This window comes from Callithrix jacchus, chromosome 6, assembly GCF_049354715.1.
Source record: "Callithrix jacchus isolate 240 chromosome 6, calJac240_pri, whole genome shotgun sequence".
Classification (NCBI taxonomy): Eukaryota; Metazoa; Chordata; class Mammalia; order Primates; family Cebidae; genus Callithrix; species Callithrix jacchus.
Genome location: NC_133507.1, coordinates 127810614 through 127834944, shown reverse-complemented (window position 1 = coordinate 127834944; position 24331 = coordinate 127810614). Strand labels below are relative to the sequence as shown.

Below are 24331 nucleotides of genomic sequence, written 5' to 3'. Positions count from 1 at the left end.
CATGCCTGCAATCCCAGCTACTTGGGAGGCTGAGGCAGGAGAATTGCTTAACCTGGGAGGTGGAGGTTGCAGTGAGCCAAGACGTGCCATTGCACTCCATCCTGGGCAACAAGAGTGGGCAAACTCCGTCTCAAAAAAAAAAAGGAGAAAAAATATGTGGCCAGGCATTATGGCTTGTGTCTGTAATCCCAGCACTTTGGAAGGCCAAGGTGGGTCGATTGCTTGAGCCCAAGAGTTCCAGACCAGCCTGAGCAACATAGGAGACTCCCTCTCCACAAAAAGTACAAAACTTAGCCAGGCGTGGTGGCACACATCCATAGTCTCAGCTACTCAGAAGGCTGAGGCAGGAGGATCTCTTGAGCCTGAAAAGCAGAGGTTGCAGTGAGCCATGATTGCACCACTGCACTACAACCTGGGCAACAGAGGGAGATCTTATCTTAAAAAAAGAAAAAAAGTTAATGATTTTAAAGTATTTATGGATATTTACTTAAACAATTTCTTAAGTTCGCATTTCTCTATTTTGTAAACTCCAAAGAATGCGTTATCTAAAGTGCACTAAGGCATCTATCATTCCTTAGGAAATGGCCATCATTTGATTCCTGACTGGTCTCCTAGTCATATGTTTTGCTGGCTCATGGTTCTACCTCAGGCTAAGGTCTTCCAAACTGGCTACTGGCCACTTCAGCCTAAAATCTCAGAAAAAAACTGATCGTCCCCATTCCCTGATGGCTCCCAACCTCCCAACAGCCATATCCCCTAGTGATTATCTGATCTGCAAGTTTCCTTTTACTCGAATGCAGAATCTGCCCCAGAAATAATTCCAAGCCGTGCAACATCCTATGACCAGCTGGAATTAAAGTTATGCTAACAAAGATCTTGGCACCTTCTCTTGCAGGTTGTAAAGTTGTATACAGTAGTCCTTCCTGGATCTCTAAGGTCTACTTTATCTTTATTTCCATGGTAGATATTTTTAAAACATAGAAATAACAAAATAAAATAATGTTTATAAATAGATGCCAAATTTTAAAAATATTATCTATAAAGATTCAGTACAGAAACAAAATAAAGTATTAGTAAGATTTGCCTGATGCCCCCTTCGGATAATTTTCTACATCCTCCCGGGCTTTGGAAAGCCTTCATCACAATTCCCTAGGAAAGAACAACTTCTGGGCTGCTCTCTCTGGTTTTACTTTGTCTCTTTTTTCCACTCTTTCTCCATTCTTGTTCAATGTCTTGATCTCTAGATTCTGTTGTTTACCAAATTATTTGTAGATAAATTCTTATGTGACATAATTGCATTTTAATGTGGATTTTCTAAAGAAAATACCTTAATCTACATGAATTGGAATTTCAGGCAAGATGGAAAGTGATAGAGGTGCAATTTGGGGACGGAGATGCCATTTAAGCGCCTGCGCCTCAAATCATGTCTAGAAATATGTGTAGGTTCCGCTGGCCTCAACTTTGCCCATCAGGTAGTATTACTGATCAAGATCTAGCAGGAGAAGCAGCAGCCTCGAGAGAACTGAAGCATTCACCTTCCTTGAAGAATTCATCTTTTCTGACCACACTTAGAACAATCATTTTGTAGGCCAGACACGGTGGCTCACACCTGTAATTCCAGCACTTTGGAACGGATCACCTGACGTTAGGAGTTTGAGACCAGCCTGACCAACATGGAGACATCCCATCTCTACTAAAAACCCAAAATTAGCTGGATGTGGTGGCACATGTCTGTAATCCCAGCTACTTGGGAGGCTGAGAAAAGCACTTGAACCTGGGAGGTGGAGGTTGCAGTGATCCAAGATCACGCCATTGCACTCCAGCCTGGGCAACAAGAGCAAAACTCTGTTTAAAAAAAAAATCATTTTGTAGACATTTTAAAAATTTTTTGCTTTCAAGTTGCATTAGAAAGACTATTATGTATTATTTTTTAAACAAGAAGGAAATATACATGTCCAGGCCAGGGCAAAGCTCGCTTTTTCTCTACCAAAATCCCAGGCCACAGGACTCTGTAAATAGAAGCCACAGCGGGCTCTATTTCTCTCTCTCTTTCTGGCTTCTGTAAACATAAAATAAAATTTTAAGCCCCTAAACCATCGAAATGGACCCCTCCTCTCAGCCAACATCATTTCAAAGTTAACATAAAAAACTAGTTCAGGCCATAATGGGAAGTGGGGTCAGACATGCCTCATTATACTTACCTCCCTTTTGGAATTCAGGCATAGCTGACCAGCATTAACATCAACACAGAGACCTTAAGACTGATAGAACAGACTCTTAAACATTTACAATCTATTCCCTTCTATTGATGCTGTCTGTATAATGGAAACCCTGGTCTCTACAACCCTTTATCTTAACCCAGACACTGCCGTCCATTGATTCTACGTCTTCAGATAATAACTTAACTCTTCCAACCAATTGTCAGTCAGAAAATCTTTGAATATACCTATGACCTGGAAGCCCCCGCTTTGAGTTGTCCTGCCTATTGGGACTGAACCAATGTACATCTTACATATGTTGATTGATGTCTTATATCACCTTAAAATGTATAAAACCAAGCTGTAGCCTGACCACCTTGGGCACATGTTCTCAGGATCTGCTGGGGGCTGTGTCACAGTGAAGAGTTCAACTCTTCGTTGACACACTCTCCATTTCCAAATCTCTCGATGTTTTCTGCCCATCTTGGGGCTTCCATATGGACTTTCCCTCACCACCATGTCTCCTTAGGTTACTAGCTTGGGTGGACTTCCAGCTTTGATTGCCATTTCTCAGGACACTGTCCTGTGGTGATTGGTTCCCTTCAGCTCCAAGCACTGTAGCTTGCCTGACAAATCCCGCCTTGCTATGAATCTACAGAGCTAAGAAAAACACAAGTGTACGTTAGTGAGCCACACACTTATTCTACTAAAAGCAAAAATGATTTCAATGAACTTCCTCTCAACTGAAAAGCAGAAAAACATGAAAATTGCACTAATTCAGGCTAAATGCAGCCTACATGATGAATGAAAATATGAAATTCATTTGTAAATGAAATGTTTTGCTTTAATATATATATAGTAACTTAAATCAGGCTTAACATTTATCAGATATAAGTTCGTTAGAAGCTGGGTTTTTCAGTTTTATTTTAAGTTCAGGGGTACATGTGTAGGATGTGCAGATTTATTACATAGGTAAACATGTGCCATGATGATTTGCTGCACCTATCAACCTATCACCTAGGTATTAAGCCCAGCATGCATTAGCTCTTTTTCCTGATACTCTGCCTCCCCACCCTCCTGACAGGCTCTAGTGAGTGTTGCAGAACCTGTTTAAATGAACAAAATAAAACCTTTATTTGCAACCTGCCCACTCCAGAGCTCCCCACTTCTCCTGCCCTGTTTCTTTTCTTTTTCCCCCGCAGCACTATCACTTTTAGAAAAGCTAGATGATTTAATTATTTATTTTTGCTCACTGCATGCCCTTGCTAGAATGTAAACTCGAGAGCCATGAGATTCTTTGTGTCTTTCACTGATGCATCTCAAACACCTAGAACAGCGCTTGGCACATTACACATCTCAAGTAAAATTGATTGATTGAATGAATGAGAAGTAGCCAGTCAAAACTACTCATACAAAAAGGGCTTGAGAGATTTGAGTTTTTTCAATTTCCCCAGTAATTTTTAAAATATTATTCATTGACATATAACTTTCGTTGCTAGGTCCAAATAATCACTCTTTGTTCTTCTTTGTCCCTTTAAACACCTGAAACATAATTTTTAAATCACTTGATAATTTTATTTTGTTTTGTATTTCATTAGGAGTGGATTCTTCTCCTGATTGATAATTTTGTTACTGTCTTTGGTAGTGATAGTTTTCCTAATGGAAACTATTTATATTTGGGTTGGTAGACTCCTTTTGGGTGGAGTGTTTATGTTGACGTTTTTGCTCGGGTTGTTTACTTGCTCTGTGGTCACCTCTCCCTATGGATAAGTTTTGCAGTTGCCTCCACTCAGCCCCCAGGGAGAACTTTAGCACACAAATCCACCAGGTCTTGCTTTGGAGGTATGGTGCTCCTAGCCCAGAGTGATGGGACTATTGTAGATCTAGTCACTGAGCCAAATAGATCCTGCTGTTTGGCTTGCTCTATTTCCTCCCATTCCCTACAGAGATTCAGCTTTATGAAGCCATTGCTTCAAGCAGTGATCAGAGCGGTTCCAACCTCCTTTCATGGTCAGGCAGGCCCACCTAGCCTTTGGTTTTACACAGTGATGCTGGCTCTGGTGCCCCACCACATGTGGGCCACTTTGGTTTTCATTGCCCTGTAGGAGTAACCCTCCTCACTCTGTCTATTTCTGGACCTACAGCCCAGCAGGCCTATACTGCAGTCCAGCTTACCACTGAGTGTTTCCATTTCTGGCCCATGAAAATGTTTGGCTTTGGGTTTTTTTCCACAGCTAATGTCTTTCAAGTTTGGAGCAGAGAAGAAAGTCTTAAAGATATACGTACAACATACTTGATGGGGAAGTATGGAAAGAACATAAAGAAGGGTGTAGCTATAGACAAATCTGCAGATCAGGGGTCAGAAACTGAAGAACATCACAGTTTTGCTTAAGAATGGCTCTGCTTTCAAAGACACAAAAATATTCCAATCAAAGCTAGCAGGTATGTCAGCTGAGGAATGAATGATGCCCAAACACATATTCACTGTAAGATTCTAACACACAGACATTCAAAGAAGAGGAGGAAGGAGACAAAACCGGATTGCCAGGATGCCAGTCAATCCATGCAGTTGTCCGGGGTTCCTGCTTGTCAACTCCCATTAACTTAAACCCAGTTGGAAAGAACATGATCAGGAGATTAATTGTGCCACTAAATTCCAAATTTCATTGAAAAGTCCAACACTCTTATACACTGGTGTTTCTTGCACAGTTCAGAAATTTGCATTGAGGGTGTCACCAATCCCCAGGAATTTCTTAGGTTCTTTTCTGCCTATTTGTGTTCATTCTGCATTTTAAAAACTTCTTCCTTTGCTTTTATATTTATCTTCATATTTTCCTGGTGCCCAAATGCAGTACCACATATGAACTAAGCTGGAGCCCCATCTAAGAGTCCATGCTCTGCCTTCTTGCAATAGTGCTCTGCCTAGTTACACGAGACATCTCCAAGCACCCTATGTTCTTGGCCTTAAATTTCCCCTGGACCCAATTTCCTACTTCTGTTTCTGTCTCCCACCAAATACCATAGTTGGCTGGGTAGATGGTTTGTTTTCTTGTTTTAAGTCTGATGATATTGTTTATGCTGAAGATGCTACTGTTTTATACTTTGGAAATGTTTCGTTCTGACAATCCTCCTCCCTAGGTTAGATTTCCCCTCTGCCTCCACATTTATGCCAGCTGGAGCATCCTTCCATCAACACATTTCTGAACTGGAGCTAATGTTGTTGATGCTTCTCAAGGTTTCAGTGCTGCAGGGAAAAGCAACATGTCTTCTCCTATGTGCTTTCTAGCTTCTGTTCAGACCAACAGAAATACTGCTTTCTTGACCTCTTTTTCTACAGCAACACAACCTCTTTCTTATCTATTTCCCTCTCCTTAGGATGCCCTATGTCTCTCTTTCTCTTTCTCACATGTTCTTGCTCAGTCGGCCAGACTGGAGTGCAGTGGCACAATCACAGCTCATTGCAGCCTCTAACTCCTGGGATCAAGCAATCCTTCCCGCTCAGCCTCCTGAGTAGCTAGGACTACAGGCACACACCACCCCTCCCAGTTAATTTAAGATTCCCTATCTCATTCATGTAGATTCACATATTTTCCCAAATTTCATCTATTCCTAGAGGAATCTCATTCCTCCTCTACAACATGTAGGCTTACACATTTGTCTGATTGATGTCATCCTTCCCAGTATGTTCTCTTTCCACTTAACCTCAAGAAAAAAATCTATTCTTAAAGTTAGTCCTGTTTCCCTTCATGTTTCAGACTCACCACTACTAAAGCCCAAGCAGTACTTTTCTGATGCTCTATCATATTTTGAATCTTTCTTCTTCATCTGTACTTTTTCTTCTGCCTCTGAGCAAACACGGTACCTATAGCCAGAGTGTTCTGGCACCAGAGGCCTTTATATTTTCCAAGATGACAAATTCATGTATAGGAAGGGTCCACTTAAAATATGTATCTCTCTCTGTGTGTATATAGAAAGAGATATATGTAAATGGATATAAAGGAATATTCTTACAAATATGTGGATTTCTTAAACGAGAATCAAAAAGCAAAATGAAAAGCAGGTCCCCCAAAATGAGACTAGACCAATCAACTTGATTGCACTAACATTTAGGCCTGTATGACCAAAGATTCCATGAAGAAAAGCTGGAAGCTAAGCAAAGCTGACTAGGAAAAAGTATATGCAGCATACTTAACAAAATATCATCACATAGATTAATAAGAAAAAAATCAGGCAATGTAATAGAAGTCTGAACCGAGATTATAAACAGATGATTCACAAAAGAGAAAATGCAAATGGCCAATAAACATGAAAAGATGTTCAATCTCACTAGAAACCAGAAAAATGCAAAGTAAAACAATGACATACTGTTTCTCTCCCTTAGATTCACACAAAGATTTAATTTTACTTATGGGTTTTTGCAAGGTTTTGAGGAACTGGGTACTCTCAGATACTGCTGTGGGAATATAAATTGGTTCAAGCAATTTACACATAGTCTGCAACCCAGCAGTTCCACATATAGATTTCTATTTGAGAGAAACTCTGGCACATATTCACTTTGCAGACACTTATTCAAAGGTTCCAGGCAGCACTGTTTATAACAGACTAGTATTTGTAGCAATAATAGTTAAAATGAATATACTAGATCCATTTGTATCAACATGGATAAATCTCAAAACATCATTGCTAATTGAAAAAGGCAAGCTGTAGAATAACATGCATAGGCCACTATTTTGTCAAACACAAACACACAGATGACACTAAAATGATATTCTGAAAACTCATAATATTGGTTACCTCTTGCCCTCTTTTTCTACAGCAACACAATCTAACTCTTTACTCCTGTTGTTCCATATCCATTTCCCCCTAAGGATTACTTACCTCTCTTACTCTCTCTGTATTAGTCTGCTCTCACACTGCCAATAAAGACATACCTGAGACTGGGTAATTTATACAGAAAAAGAGGATTAATGGACTCACAGTTCCACATGGCTGGGGAGGCCTCACAATCATGATGGAAGATGAGAAGCAAGTCACATCTTACATGGATGGTGGCAGGCAAAGAGAGAGAGAGCTCATGCAGGGAAATTCCCCCTTATAAAACCATCAGATCTCATGAGACTTATTCACTATCATGAAAACAGCACAGAAAAGACCTGCCCCCATGATTCAATTACCTCCCACAGGTCCTTCCCACAATGAGTGGGAATTCAAGTTGAGATTTGGGTGGGGACACAGCCAAACCATATCATTCCATTTCTGGTCCCTCCCAAATCTCATGTTCTCACATTTCAAAACCAATTATGCTTTCCCAACAGTCCCCCAAATTCTCAACTCATTTCAGCATTAACTCAAAGTCCACAGTCCAAAGTCTCATCTGAGACAAGGCAAGTCTCTTCCACCTATGAGCCTGTAAAATCAAAAGCAAGTTAATTTCTTCCTAGATACAATGGGGATACAGACACTGGGTAAATACAGCCTTTCCAAATGGAAGAAATTGGCCCAAAAAAAGGAGTTACAGGCCCCATACAAGTCCAAATTCCAGTGGGGCAGTCAAACCTTGATTTTTTTTTCTTTTGTTTTTTTTAGACAGAGTCTTGCTCTGTCTTGCCCAGGCTGGAGTGCAATGGCACGATCTCAGCTCACTGCAGCCTCCACCTCCCAGGTTCAAGTGGTTCTCCTGTCTCAGCCTCCCAAGTAGCTGGGACTACAGTCCAGGCATGTGCCAGCACACCCAGCTAATACTGTATTTTCAGTAGAGATGGGGTTTCACCATGTTGGCCACACTAGTTTTGAACTCCTGACCTCAGGTGATCCACCTGCCTCAGCCTCCCAAAGTGCTGGGATTACAGATGTGAGCCACCATGCCTGGTCTCAAATCTTAAACCTCCAAATGGTCTCCTTTGACTCCATGTCTCACATCCAGGTCACATTGATTCAAGAGGTAGATTTTCATGGTCTTAGGCAGCTCTGCCCCTAAGACCATGCCCAGTCTCATGGTCTCATGAGCCACCATGTGGCTGTGACTTTGCAAGGTACAGCCATACTCCCGGTACCAATTTACTGTTTTAGTCTTTTCTTAAGCTGCTGATAAAGACATACCCAAGACTGGGTAATTTAAAAAATTAAATTACCTGGGTAAATTAAAAAGGAGGTTTAATAAATTCACAGTTCCACATGGCTGGGAAGGCCTCACAATCATGCCAGAAGGCAAGAAAGAGCAAGTTATGTCTTACATAGATGGCAGCAGGCAAAGAGAGAGAGAGAGAGACCTTGTGCAGGGAAACTCCCCCTTATAAAACCATCAGATCTCATGAGACTTATTCACTATCATGAGAACAACATCAAAAAGACCTGCCCCCATGATTCAATTACCTCCTACCCAGTCCCTCCTGTTTTGAATTCATGGGAATTCAAAAACAGAATTGGGTGGGGACACAGCCAAACCATATCACTCTCACTCTCTCTGTCTCTCTGTCTCTCTCTCTCTCTCTCTCTCTCTCTCTTTCTCTCTCTCTCTCTCTCTCTCTCTTATGAGCCAGCAGCTCACTCTGTTACCTAGGCTGGAGTGCAGTGGTGCAAACATAACTCACTGGATGATCTACAGGAAGAAGTATATGTCACAAGTGGGAAGTGGAATAACAATAGCTAACATTTATTAAGTGCTTCTGCATGCCATACAGTGTTTAAGTGCTTTACAAATATTATTACATTTAATCCTTAAAATCGCCCTATGAGGTAGGCATTAATATCCATTCTCCAGATAAGAAAAGTCAGGCACAGACAAGTCAAGTAACTTGCCTAAACTTGCATCGCTGGCTAATTGGTTTAATCTGTGTCTAAGCAATCTGGCTCCAGCCCTCCCATAGTACTTTACTGTAATGTCTAGAATATGGCATCAGGGTAGTGGGATAGTGCTCAGAAAGGACTTAATAGCAGCTTTAGCTGTAGGTTTCCATTTTTTGGAAGGAGGAAGTATTCGGGAATCACTTATATAATTAAAAATCAATTTTAAATAGGAAAAACAATTATTGATAAATCTCAAATGGAACTACGTCCAAAAGGAAAAGAAGCATGAATGAACAAAAAGAAAGGAAGAAAGAGAAGAAAAAAAAGAATGACTTTCACCCGTCTTCATTTGTTTAGTGATTAATTTCATAACTTTGATTTATTGGATAATTTTAGTGCTACAAAATTCCTGCCATTATCAGAATTCATCTCAGTCCAGGTAGAACAAAAGGAAATAAGAAGGAAAACAAAACCCTGGGGTTGTTCCTCCTGTCCATCAATGCCAGCATCATCAGTCCAAAATTGTCTACAGTGAAATTCTGCTGTTTTGAGACAAGCCTTCCTTTGCTCTTGAAATTAATTCCTAAGCTACTACAATCAGTTCTGTCTCATTACCCAGAAGATGTTGCCTGGCCTACAGTCATCCTTATTGTTTGGCTCTAATGAAAAAAAAAGGCAATTCCAATCAAATTCAATTAAAGCAAGGAAATAGGAAAAGTTTTTCCTGTTCTTAGAAACCATCCATTGCCCCCCACGACCTTCCAGGAGACAGCAGGGCACAAAAGTCTCAACAAAGCCTTCAACCTCTCTCATCACCCAGTTGAATAGAAAACCAGTTTTCCTAAAAAGTCAATCAAGGGAAAAAAAACCTACAAAATGAGCTAAAAAAGAAATTTTGCTACCAGGAACCATATTTAACTTTTCCTTCAGCACAAAAAAAGTTCCAGGCCCAAGCATAGTGACCTAAACTGTGTTCCTGGACTTGACCAATCCAATATTAGTAATCAACTACTTTGTGGGTGGAGTAATAGCAGAGGGAAGTGAGATTTGAGCTCCCCCACATGGCAGAAGCCTTCCACTAACCATGAAGGGGTGAATGGATTTTTGCAGACTAGCCTAGATTTCTCAGCTCTGTGTGCAATTCACTTATCTTTTGGGATATAAGTTTTTAACAGCATTTTCTGAAATAACATTTTGTGATAAGACTTCTTGTCCTATTACATTGAATACTGCAGTGACTGTGAGTGGGGTTAGCCCAGAATATCTTCTCAATAATAGACAGTCTGATCTGTTTATTTCTGTTTTTGCCAACCCACATTACACTTTTTATGTGAACTCATTTTTTTTAGCAAGTTTTTATTTTCAGGGATGTGTTACAACTAATTTAGTATCTGATTTTCCTATGACCAAGGAGAAAAAAATAACTCTAGCATGTGTTGTTCTCTCTAAGGTGGTACTTAAAATAGGGCGCATAGTCCTATGAATAAGAATAAAATAAACCCTATTGGATTTGATACATATTCCTCAACCCTCAAAACACCTTAGGAATACAAAACACAGAACTCCTTAGCCACAGCTTGCAGTATTTTTTCCTCCTCTGTCTTAGGAACTCCTTCTAGATATAGAACAAGCCTTGAATTTGGCAACTCTTCTTGCTGCTATAGCATATTTTCTCATTCCTAAGAAAATGTTTTTTCTCTTAAACAGTAAAATGACCAAAATTAAAAGTCAAACCACAAACTGCAGAAATACTGCACTTACATATGATAAAGCCCTTACATAAAACTATCTGAGAAAGACTATCTGGGAAAGACTACCTCCCTAATAGAACATAGAAGAATATAACAATTATTTCCCAAAGAGGAAACACGAATGCATAACAAAATTTGGAAATAGTTCACCTCTAAAGAAAGTTTTAAAATAAAAATTAGAATAATGTAACACCTTTTTCTATCATACTAACAAAGATGTTTAAAGTGGAGAACATTGTATCTATATATAGTAGAAAAGAGATTGAATAACTTGCTTTTAAAATCAATTTGGAAAAATATCAATAGCAGCCTTAAAAATAGCAGCCTTTGACCTCTGGGGTTAATACTAAGAAGATAATAAAAAATGAGGGAAAAGCTTTAGGCACAAATATTTGTATTGAAATACTATGGCTAGAAACAACCTAAATAATCAACATTAAGGGATTATTACAGTTTTTCTTACCCTACTGGTTTTCATTTCTGGTTCCACATTAGAATCACTTGGGTTGCTATATTTCACAATAATGATGCCCAAATCCTTATATCAGAACAACTGAATCAAAATCTCTAGGACTGAGACCTAGGCATATATAGTTTTTAAAAGTCTCCAAGTGGCTTCCATGTGTAGCCAGGGTTGAAAATCACTAGGCTAAAGAAACTATGATAGATTATCATGCAGTAGAATATTATGCAGCTGATTAAAAAATGCTTTCAGAGTTTTGAAAAAATATATACTTTAGGGCCGGACATCATGGTTTATACCTGTAATCCCAGCAGTTTTGGAGGCTGAGGTGGGTGGATCTCTTGAGCTCAAGAGTACAAGATGAGCCTGGGCAACACAGCAGAATCTCATTTCTACAAAAAAAAAAAAAAATTAGCCTGGCATGGTGGCGCACACCTGTAGTCCCAGCTACTCAGGAGGCTGAGGTGGGAGGATTACTTGAGCCAGGGAGGTAGAGGCTGCAATAAGCTGAGATCTTGCCACTGCACTCATTCTGGGTGACAGAATGAGACCCTGTCTTGAAAAAAGAAAAGAAAAAATACATATTTTATTTTGAAACAGTTCTAAACTTACCAAAAACTTGCAAGGTTGGCATAAAGAACTTTCATAGACCCATTATCCAGAGATGCCATTCAAGTTTAGCCAGCTGTCCCAGAAACATCCTTTTCAGAAAAAAATGCAGTTCAAGATCTCACATTGTTCACAGCTGTTATGACCCTTTTTCATGACCTCTACATTTTTTAAAGATTATAGGACAATCGCTTAGTGAAATATCTTTCAATGTGGGTGTGTTGGGTTCCCCGAGATCACCCCAGGTTTGATGATTTGCTAGGAGGACTCACAGGACTCAGCAGATGGCCACACTCATGGCTATGATTTATTAAAGCCAAAGAATAAAAAGCAAAATTAGCAAATAAAAATAAAAAGCAAAATTAGCAAAAGGCATGATGGGCAAAGTCCAGAGAAAACCAGGCAAGCTCCCAAGAGTCCTCCCCGGTGGAATCATACAGGACATATTAATTCCCGTACCAATGAGCTGAGATAACACATGTGAAGTTTACCTACCAGGAAGCTTATTAGAAATTCAGTGCTCAAGATTTGTATTGGGCTGGTTACATAGGCACTCTCTGTCCAGCAAGTACCAAAATTCCAGACTCCCCAAAGGAAAGCAAAATTCAACACAATCCTCATTCTTTGTACAAGCAGTTTAGGCAGAGTGAGCCATACACTGTGTGATGCGAACACTCTTTAAATCCAAGTTCCCAGCTACCAATCACGGCAAGCTTGCAAGCAGGCCTTTCTAAGGATAGCAGCCCCAGGTCTGGTATGTTAACTCTTGACTACACAGTGGATTTGTTTGATGTTTCTCTCTCTGTCTCTCTTTTTTTTATTTTTACTTGAGACAGAGTTTCACTCTGTTGCCCAGGTTGGAGTGCACTGGCACCAACTCAGCTCACCACAAGCTCCGCCTCCTGGGTTCAAGCGATTCTCCTGCCTCAGCCCCACTAGTAGCTGGGACTACAGGTGTACACTACCATGCCCAGCTTACTTTTGTATTTTTAGTAGAGAGAGGGTTTCACTATGTTGGCTAGGCTTGTCTCGAACTTCTTACCTCGTGATCTGCCCACCTCAGCCTCCAAAAGTGCTGGGATTACAGGCATGAGCCACTGCACCCGGCCTGTTTGATGTTTCTCATAATTAGACCCAGGTAATATATTTTTGGCTAGAGTATCACAGATGTTGTATTCTTTTCATTGCAACTATTGGATGGAGTATGGCATCTGCTTGTTCTTAGTCTGATTCTATTTTTTATGTGTGACTGCTAACAGCTTTCAAGCTCTACTCTTCTTTCTTCTTCTTCTGCCCTACATCTTGGCAAGCTGATAAGAAAGCCTGGGGGATTCCTTGTTTGATGCTGGTGGTAGGTTCAAACCACATGAGCCCTGTCCCATTACTGGTAACCCTCACCCCAGCCGGAACCCATTAACCACAATAAAAATCAAAACCAGTCACCCTCTGTGCTTTCTTAGCCATTTCCAGATCTGTTTGGGAGCCTGCCCTACTCTTCCCAGAAAGCCTCAGTATATGAGTAATAAATAAATCTCTTTTTATCCTCTTGGGGTATGTGTGCGTGTGTGCGTGTGTGTGTGTGTGTGTGTGTGTGTGTGTGTGTGTGTGTGTGTGTGTATCATTAGTCTCAAATCCTAAACCAATGTTGCAGGTGGGGGTTGGTCCATCTTGCACCTATAAAAGTCACATTACTGGTGGTGTTAACTTTACTTAGTCAAGACAGTGTTTTCCAGGTTTCTAAAACTACAAAGTTGTGTTTTTCCCCTTTTGTAATCAATAAAGATTTTCTGAAGTGATAATTTGAGACTACGTAAAATTTCACCCACTACTTTCACCCACTAGTTTGGGTATCCATTAATGTTAATTATTATTGTGATAGTTGTCAAACGGAGATTTTCTGATATCGTTGATCCTTCTACATTTATTAGTTGGCTTTCTACTCTAAGGAAGACTTCTCTTGCCTCCCCATTTATTTACTCATTTATTCCTTTTATCAGTGTGGAGCCACATGTTTGTTTTTCACTCAATAGATTAGAATCTGTAACTCATTATTTATCTTGATGCTCAAATCACCAGATGTGGCCAGTGAAAGCCTCTTTAAGCTGGCTTCTAAGAACTGTTGTTATCTTGTTGTTTGAGTATTTCTTTGCTTTCTAGCACAAAAGGATATTCAAATTCATCTTGTACATTCCCTGTCTCAGCCTTAGAATCTGATGTTTCTCCAAGAAGCCCTGCTTCCTTTCATTGAAAAGTGATATTAACAACTCAAAATCTAGATGCTAGGTGTGCTTGTGATAACTGGGGTGTGATTATTCCCAGGCCTTTTCTGTGAGTAGGGGTAGAAGATATATGAATGTACACACACATCACATCTCTATAGATTTCCATATCTGCACACATAAAAACTATGAGGTTCACATTCATACCACAAGGTCTAACAACACAAAGTCCATTCTGGTTTCCTTTTATTTTTCTGTAATTGTACTGAACTCCAACAGTGAAAAGCTTGGCTCCTCTTACATGAACTGTCCTGTAAATGGCCAATCTTTCTGCATCCCCCTCCTTCTCTCACCCAAAACTCATTTGAACCTGCCTCTATAAGCTGGCTAACTTGTGTGGATCTGCCTAATGGCTTTTTGTTTTATAGCTTTATGGAGGCATAATGGATATACAGTAAACTGAACATATTTAAGTGCACAACATGTTGAGTTTTGACATAGATATATGAACATAAAATCATAACCATCAAGATAATTAACATATCATCCACCTCAAATAGCTTCCTTATGCCCTTTTATAATCTCTCCTTCCTGCCCCAAACAATAATCCTCTGTGTTCCCAGGCAACCGCTGATCTGCTTTTTGTCACCATAGATTTGTTTGCATTTTATATAATGGAATCACACAGTATGCACTCATCTTTGGCTTCTTTCAGACAGCATAATTATTTTGAGAGTCATCCATTCTGTTACATGGATCAATAGTTCATCTCTTTTTATTGCTGAAAAGTATTCTATTGCATGGATGAATCACCATGTGTTGATTCATTCACCCACTGAAGGGCATTTGGGTTGTTTGTAGCTTTTTGTTGTTGTTGTTTGTTTGTTTGTTTGTTTTGAGATGGAGTTTAGCTCTTATCGCCCAGCCTGGAGTGCAATGGTGTGATCTTAGCTCATTGCAAGCTCCACCTCCTGAGTTCAAGTGATTCTCCCACCTCGGCTACCTGAGTAGCTGAGATTACAGGCATGCACCACCACACCTGGCTAATTTTGTATTTTTAGTAGAGACAGGGTTTCACCCTGTTGGCCAGGCTGGTCTCGAACCCCTGACCTCAGGTGATCTGCCTGCCTTGGCCTCCCAAAGTGCTGGGATTACAGGCATGAGTAACCGTGCCTGACCATTGTTTGTAGTTTTTTTCCATTACAAATAAAGCTGCTATGGACATTCACTAGGCCTTACTAGGCTTTATTTTGTGAACATAGGTTTATTTTGTCTTGGATCAATGCATAGAGGACAATGACTGGGTTGTATGGTAGGTAGAGGCTTATATTCTTAAGAAACTAACAAAATGTCTCCCCAGTAGATCATGCCATTTACACCAGCATTATATGAGAATTCCAGTTAATCCACATCCCTACCAATACTTTGTAATTTTACCAGGTTTTATAATGTTAGTCATTCTAGTGGGTGTGAGGTGGTTTTTATTTGCATTTCCCCAGTGAGTAAGACTATAGAGCATCTTTCCATGGGCCTATCTGCCATTCTTATATTAACTTTTACATTAAGTTTGGCCCATTTTTACCAGTTTTTTTTGTTGTTTGTTTGTTTTGGTCTTCATATTCTTGAGTTTAACAATCCTTTTTATACTGTAATCTTTGGTCAGATATCTTTCAAAAAGATATTCTCTCTTTCTGTGGTTTGCCGTTTCACTTTCTTACAATGTCTGTGATGCACAACGTATTTTAATTTTGTGGTGAAGTCCAAATAATTGACTTTCCCTTTTTATTTCTTGCTTTGTATGCTACATTTTAAAAACTTTGACAAAAACAGATCACCAAGGTTTTCTCTTATGTTTTATTCTAAAAGTTGTTGTTTTATTTAGGGATATGATCAATTTCAACTTCATTTTCCTGTATGATGTGACATAAGGGATGAGATTTATTTTGGTATCCATATACCTTTTTACTTTTTCATTAGAATGAACCAGCAACCAACAGAATGGTAAAAAAATTTTGCAGTCTAACCATCTGACAAAGGGCTAATATCCAGAATCTACAAAGAACTAAAACAGATTTGCAAGAAAAAAACAAACAAACCCATTCAAAAGGGGGCGAAGGATATGCACAGACACTTTTCAAAACAAGACATACATGAGGCCAACAAACATATGAAAAAATGCTCATCATCACTGGTCATTAGAGAAATGCAAATCAAAACTACATTGAGATACCATCGCACACCAGTTAGAATAGCGATCATTAAAAAATCTGGAGACAACAGATGCTGGAGAGGATGTGGAGAAATAGGAACACTTTTACACTGTTGGTGGGAGTGTAAATTAGTTCAACCATTGTGGAAGACAGTGTGGCAATTCCTCAAGGACCTAGAAATAGAAATTCCATTTGACCCAGCAATCCCATTACTGGGTATATTTCCAAAGGATTATAAATCATTCTATTATAAAGACATGTGCACACGTATGTTCATTCCAGCACTGTTTACAATAGCAAAGACTTGGAACCAACCCAAATGCCCACCGGTGATAGACTGGATAGGGAAAATGTGGCACATATACACCATGGAATACTATGCATCCATAAAAAATGATAAGTTCATTTCCCTTGTAGGGACATGGATGAACGTGGAAACCATCATTCTCAGCAAACTGACACAAGAACAAAAAATTAAACACCACATATTCTCACTCATAGGCGGGTGTTGAACAATGAGAACACAGGGACACAGGGAAGGGAGCATCACATACTGAGGTCTGTAGGGGGGATTGAGGGGAGAGACAGTGGAGGGCGGGGAGTTGGGGAGGGATAACATGGGGAGAAATGCCAGATATAGGTTATGGGGAGGAAGGCAGCAAACCACCTTGCCATGTACATACCTATGCAACAATCCTGTATGTTCTTCACATGTACCCCAAAACCTAAAATGCAATAAAATATATTTTTAAAAATAGAATTTATTGACATAAAGTTATTCATATTTATGTATTATTCTTTTACCTGTAGGACCTACGGTGATGTCAACTCTCTCACCCATGCTTATGGTAATTTAGGTCTTCTCTATTTTTTTTTGATCAGCTGGGCTTGAGATTTATTTTTTATTAACATTCTTACAGAACCAGCTTTTAGCTTCACTGATTTTTCTATAACATTTGCCTATTTTCTATTTCATTTATTTTCTCATTATTACCTTTCTCCTGCCTCCTTTTTGTATATTTTGCTCTTCTTTTACGGGTTTCTGAAGTTTCTTGATTGTGTGGATGTCCTGAAGAAGCTAGGTTCTTCAACACAGAGCTGGTCAAGGAATCAGAGAAGCTGAACTATTCAGGAGAATGCAGAGCAATTGCAGGTGAAGCCCTGCTTCTGGATAAATGTGGTGACTTAACAGATAAGAGACGTGTGTGAGCAACCAAATGGCTGCTGTTTTGCTTCTATCCTCCAAATAGCCCATAAGAATCTCTCCTGTGGTCTACTCTAATAGGATATATATAGGAAGGGAAATTACAGGAGATTTAGTTTAGTCAATCCAAGTCAATCCAATAAGAGGCAATCACAGACCTACTTGTGTCTTTATATTGAAAGTAAGTTTTTTGTAGGCAGCATATACAGTCAGGTATCAAATAGCAATGTTTCAGTTAATGATGGGCTATATGTGGAACCAAAGGTGGTTCCACAAAATTATAAAACAGTATTTTTACTGTATCTTTTCTATGTTTAAATACACAAATAGTTATCATTGTGCTACACTTACCTATAGTATTCAGTACAATAACATGTTGTACAGGTTTATAGCCTAGGAGCAATAGGCTATCTCATATAGCCTAGGTATATAGGCTATACTCTCTAGGTTTGCATAAGTACACACTATGACGTTCACACAATGAGAAAATTGCCTAATGATGCACTTCATAGAATGCATCCTTGTTGTTAAGCAATGCATGTAGTTTGGTCTTGCTTTTTTTTTTTTAAAAACAAATGCAGTCTGACTATCTGCATTTAATTAGAGAATTTAGAACATTTTTATTTAATGTGATTGTTGATATGATTGTGTTTAAATCTACCTTTTTTGTTTCTTTTCTAGTAATCCCACCTATTCTTTGTCTCCTATTGCCTCTTTTATTTCCTTCTTTTGAATTAATTAATTACAATTTTATTTTATATCCTTTGTTGGTTTACTAGCTATAACATGTAGTATTGTTTTTGCAGTGATTGCTTTAGAGTTTATATTATACATCTAATATTATACCATGTTATGTATAAACCCTACAACAGTAAAGTTCCAGCTCTTTCCATTCTGGTCTAGGTCTTGTGGTTACACATTTCAATTTTTTATTGTTATAAAGTCCATCACATTTTTTTGCTTTCATCAAGAATATTTTAAAGAAATATTTTTAATAAAAAGAAAAGGAAGCCAGGTGCTTGGCTCATGCCTGTAATCCCAGCACTTAGGGAGGCAGAGGTGGGCCGATTGCTTCAGTTAACAAGTTTGAGACCAGCCTGGGCAACTTGGCAAAACCCTATCTCTACAAAAAAAATTACAAAAATCAGCTGGACGTGATGGTGCATACCTATAGTCCCCAACTACTTGGGAGGCTGGGGTGGGAGGATTACTTGAGCCCAGGAGGCAAAGGTTGAAGTTATCTGAGATTGCATCACTGCACTCCAGCCTGGGTGACAAAGTGAGACCCTGTCTTCCAAAAAAGAAAAAAGAAAAGGATATTTATATTTACCCACATATTTATCATTTCTGGTGTTCTTTATCCCGTTGTGTAGATTCAGATTTCCATCTGGTATCACCTTCTTTCTCAGGTATCACCTTAGAACTTTAATATTTTAGTTCAGGTCTTTTGCTGATTAATCTTTCAGTTTTTTATATCTGAAAAAATATTTCACCTTTATCATCATTTTAATGGTTTTATTGAGATATAATTCAAATACCATACAATTCACCCTTTTCAAGTGTACGTTTCAATATTTTTAGGATATTCAAAAGAGTATGCATCCATTGCCACATTTCTGTTCTCCCTGAAGAAATCCTAATTTGCTTTTTCTGTCATTTTTCATTTTATCCTCCCACCTCCAGCCCTAAACAACTATTAGTCAACTTTGTCACTATAGACTTGCCCATTCTGGATATTTCATATAAGTGAAATCATAAAATATCTAATCATCTTTTACTGTTTTTTTCACTTACCATAACATTTTCAGGGTTCATCCATGTTGTTGCATGTATCAGTACTTCATTTCTTCTTATTGCTAAGTAATCTTCCATTATATGGGTACCCATGTTTTACTTATTCATTTACCATTTGATGAATATTTGGGTTGTTTTCACTTTGTAATCATTAGGAATGCTATGACATTTGTGTACAAGTTTTATGTAAATATACACTTTCATTTCTCTTGAGTATATAAACCTAGGAGTAGAATTGCTATGTCATGGTAACTACATGTTCAATACACCTCTACTGTATGACAAATACTTTTGCTGGTTGTAGAATGCTAAGTTGACAGTTATTTTTTCTTTAAGTATTTTAAAGATGTTTCTACACTGTCTTCTAACATGCATTGTTTCCAGTTAGCAGGCTGTGATAATTCTAATCTTCATTCTTTTGTCCATATGTGTCTTTTTCCTCTAGTTGCTTTTATTATTTTTCTCTTTATTACTGGTTTTAAGCAATTTAATTGTGATGTGACGTAGCATGGTTTTCTTCATGTCTTTTGTACTTAATATTTATCGAGCTTCTTCAATCTGTGTGGTTTAGAGGTTTCATTAAACTTGGAAAAGTTTTAGCCATTATTTCTTTGAATTTTTTTTTTCTATTCCCACTTCCTTTGGCTACTCCCATTATGTGTGTATTAGGCTGTTTAAACTTGCCCTAAACTCCCTGAGGCTGTGTTCACTTTTAATGGTCTTTTTTCTTTGCTTCATTTTTAACATTTTCTATTACTCTGCCTTAAGTTTATTAATATTTCCTTCTGAAGTGACAAATCTGCTGTTAATTCCATCCAATGTATTTTTTCTTTTAGGTATTGTATTTTTATCTCCAGAAGTTTGATTTACAGTTAAGAAATGTCTTTCATGTCCCTTTTTAACACACTCATGTTATAATCTACCTTCTTGACAATAAGAAATATAATTACAGGCCGGGCTTGATGGCTCAAGCCTGTAATCCCAGCACTTTGGGAGGCCGTGGCAGGCGGATCATGAGGTCAAGAGCTCAAGACCATCCTGGTCAACATGGTGAAACCCCGTCTCTACTAAAAATACAAAAAATTAGCTGGGCATGGTGGCGCACGCCTGTAATCCCAGCTACTCAGGAGGCTGAGGCAGGAGAATTGCCTGAACCCAGGAGGCGGAGGTTGCGGTGAGCCGAGATCGAGCCATTGCACTCCAGCCTGGGTAACAAGAGTGAAACTCCGCCTCAAAAAAAAAAAAGAAATATAATTACAATATCTGTTTTAATATCCTTGTTTACTAATTCTGTCTATGTTATTACTGAGTTTGTTTCTATTGATTACTTTTTTCATTATGGCTCATATTTCCTGCTTCTTCGCATATTTGGTAATATTTGTATTGGATCCCAGACATCACTAATTTTATCTTGTTGGGTACTGGATTTTTTCTTCTATATTTCTGTAAATATTCTTGAGCTTTGTTCTTGGAATTAAGTTACTTGGAAACAGTTTGATCCTTTGAGACCTGCTTTCATACTTGTTTTATACAGGATCAGAGCAGCTTTTAACCTAGGATTAATTTCATCCCATTGTTGAGGCATTATCCTTCTGAGTATACTAATACCCACAAATTATGAGTTCTATCCACTCCAGTATGTAGGAATACAAACTCTTCCAGACCCTATGTGAACCCCAATAATTTTTCCTCCTAGAAAACTTGAATAGTTTCTTCACACATACATGCTGTTCAGTACTCAGATGAAAACTCAAAGGGGATGCTCTTCAGATCTCCAGAGCCTTCTCTCTGTGCAGACCTCTCTTCTTTAGTATTATATCTCATGAACTCTAATTGCCATGACACGCTTGAACTCATACTACTACCTCCTAATATGCTGAAAGAAAAACCAGTTCCTATTATTCTGTCTTGTCCAAAGCAGAAGTCTCCTTCATGGTATTTGATGAAGAAAAGAAGGAAGGCAATAAACACTTTTAAAGAAAAGAATGGAAAGGAAGAGAAGAAATGAAAGAGAAAGAATAAGAGTTGTTTATGTAATTTTAATAACACTGGAGAAAGCTTATGAGTGCTAATTTTTTAAAAAACAAAATCACACATACAATATGGTCACAATTATAAAACAAAACAAAAATAAAAACAAACGTGAGCCAGGACTGAGTGAGACACTAACAACACTTGCCCTTGGGAATATGGTTGTTCTTATTTTTAGTTTTTCTACATTTTCCAAAGTTTTAGAAATAATAATTTTGTAGCATTTTTATATTGAAGGAGAAAAGATGCAACTGAGATAAACTGGATTCACCTTAAAATAAGAAGGGAAATAAGGAGAAAAAGAAAATAAAATACCCTAAATTTTCTGACAGTTTTTTAGGTAGAAGGATTCTATGGGTTGTCATAGTAAGATTGGTTGAAATGTTACCACCCACCACCACCACCACCACCAAAATGTAGCCCTCAAGGATCCAAGAGACTTGTAATTCTAAATAAGTTGCTACTACACAATACCAAATAAGATTGTCTTCCTACTTACACTGACCTAAAAACTCTCCAGTGATAGTAGCCAAAGATCCTCTGGCATTTGGCATGAAATCTGGCTCTAGCTACTATATTCTTGACAATGTTTTGATAGCACAAATAAGTTTTCAGAGTGGAGGTTTAACTTTCCAGTGGCATTTAAACTCTATACAATTCAAAGACAAAGAGGAGGTGGTTTGGTTTGGTTTGGTTTGGTTTTTTGGTTTTTTTATTTTTTTATTTTTTTGAGACAGAGTCTCACTCTGTCAGCAGGCTGGAGTGCAGTGTGGCTCTATCTCGGCTCACTGCAACCGCCACCTCCTGGGTTCAAGAGATTCTTCTGCCTCAGCCTCCCAAGTAGCTGGGATTACAGGCACGTGCCACCACACCTGGCTGATTTTTTATATTTTTAATAGAGACAGGGTTTCACCATGTTGGCCAAGATGGTCTTGATCTCCTGACTTCATGATCTGCCCACCTCGGCCTCCCAAAGTTCTGGGATTACAGGCATGAGCCACTGCTCCTGGCCAAGAGGAAGTTATTTTAAACAGCACAGAGAAGAACAAACAAATGTGTAGGGGTTGCTGCACATAAAAACCTGACTCTGTTTGCCAAACTTGTATGTAGCATGTTCTCCACTATGCTTCTCTGACGTCTTGTGGTGATAAATTCAGTGTTTGCAGGATTTAAAAAGATGTCGTGTAAAGATAATTTATCTGAATCAACATAAACAAAATAAAAAAGTTTTTCCCCCAAAATGCAAACATTTTGCCTCTTTGTTCATTGATTTCCCAGCAAAATTCAGTGTTTCTTCTTCTATGTAAACCTTGTATTTGCTATGGCTAACTCAGTTTTCTGCTTTCCTGTTCATACATATTAAAGGACTCAATGACATAATCGGCTTTGCTTTTCACTCAGTTGCTTAGGGCTTATAAAAATAAAACACAAATACCCACAGCTGTTCCAGGCAATCATTCAGCTCTTTGGAAAGAAAATACAGATACAGAGACAGGTGGTTCTGCTCTAAGCACAACACTCAAAATTAAGAGTGGAGAGACTGCAGCTGTGTTTCCAGGAGAAAATTAGCAAACTCCAAGACTTTCTGTGCTAAATACAGTTGCATATGGACACCCAGGATCAAGGGAATAGCCTGTCTCGAGTCTTGCTTCTCCTGGAGGTTGACCAAAGTCTTACTCTATGGGGATATTTCAGGATTTCTGATTGCTCAATGGAGGTGTTTCTGCAGTCCAGTTAATGGAGAGCTGACAGCATGCTGACTGTCCGAGGGTGAAGTTAGCAAAGAACACACAAGGAATCTACCCTTCTGTCAGCTACTCTGATTGCAGTAACTTGACTTTCTGCATACAATTAAGCAAAGGCATGGAGACAGAGTAAGGGAAGCTGATAGCTCAGATGGTTTTAAAGGAGAATAAGAAAGTGAGTGATATTGTCTGGTTCTACTCATACAGCACCCATACTAGCCGGAGCTTCTGACTGCTACCCAAAGAATGTGAGACCTTAGAAGCTATGACTCCTCTTTCAAAACTGGCTGTCCTTGCTGCCTCCAGCTCCCTTCGGCTGGTCCTAGAGCTTGCCTTACAGCTCCTTCAATTTCAGTACTGCTGTAAAACTGTTGTCAACTTTATGTACTTCTTTGGTTTCAAACTTACCGCTGAATTGGGTTGGGAGCCCCTACTCCATCTCTAGTGATGGGAACCACAGTTCTTGCCAGATTAGCCTTCTCCCTAGTGGTGGGATACACAAATAACAGCTTAAACCTCTATATGATTTTTCTACCCTACATCACCATAAAGCATTTTCATACCAATCCAGTCATTAGTTTACGGGCTATATTAGCACTTATCAAACATTTCTATGGCAATCTATCTATCCCACTCATTTCTAAATTTCAGCAGAAAAAAAGAATTTGAGAATAATCAAGATTACAAGAAAAAAAGTCAAACAAATGAAAAATCTAATGGTGATTTTTCATATATGTTAATAAATATTATTATGTAAATGAATATGAGCATAACAATAAAAGCCATTACCAATTCAAGTCAACACTGACAGTTGGGTATGATGGTAAATGCCTGTAACCCAACACTTTGGTAAGCCAAGGCAGGAGAATTACTTGAGGCCAGAAGTTCAAGACAAGTCTGGGCAACATAGCAAGATCCAAAATAAAAAATAAAATTAAAGAAGAATATTGTAATCTGCTTTTATGAATTTTAGGAGTTTTTGAGGTGGTTTTTTTTTTGGGACAGTTTTCCTCTCTTACCCAGGCTGGAGTGCAATGGTGAGATATCTTGGCTCACTGCAACCTCTGCCTCCCAGTCTCAATTGATTCTCCTCCCTCAGGCTCCTGAGTGGCCGGGATTATAGGCATGGGTCATGATGCCCAGCTAATTTTTGTATTTTTAGTAGAGATGGGTTTTTGACATGTTGGCCAGGCTGATCTCAAATTCCTAACCTCAAGTGATCCACCCGCCTTTGCCTGCCAAAATGCTGGGATTATAGATGTGAGCCACCATGCTCACCCTGCTTTTATGAATGTAGTTTTTTGTTTTGTTTCGTTCAAAA

At 38.8% G+C, this 24331-nt stretch overlaps 1 long non-coding RNA gene across 1 annotated transcript in view; it reads right to left on the bottom strand.

The window, feature by feature from the left end:
• Window positions 1–23496, bottom strand: part of LOC128932419 (uncharacterized) — a 38963-nt gene extending 15467 nt beyond the window's left edge. Inside the window, exons 1-4 of the long non-coding RNA XR_008482267.2 lie at window positions 23419–23496; window positions 18775–18916; window positions 16920–16961; window positions 11498–11590 (exon numbers count right to left, since the gene is read on the bottom strand). This is a non-coding gene — a long non-coding RNA (uncharacterized LOC128932419). The remainder of the gene's footprint in view (window positions 1–11497; window positions 11591–16919; window positions 16962–18774; window positions 18917–23418) is intronic.
• Window positions 23497–24331: the final 835 nt, after the last annotated feature.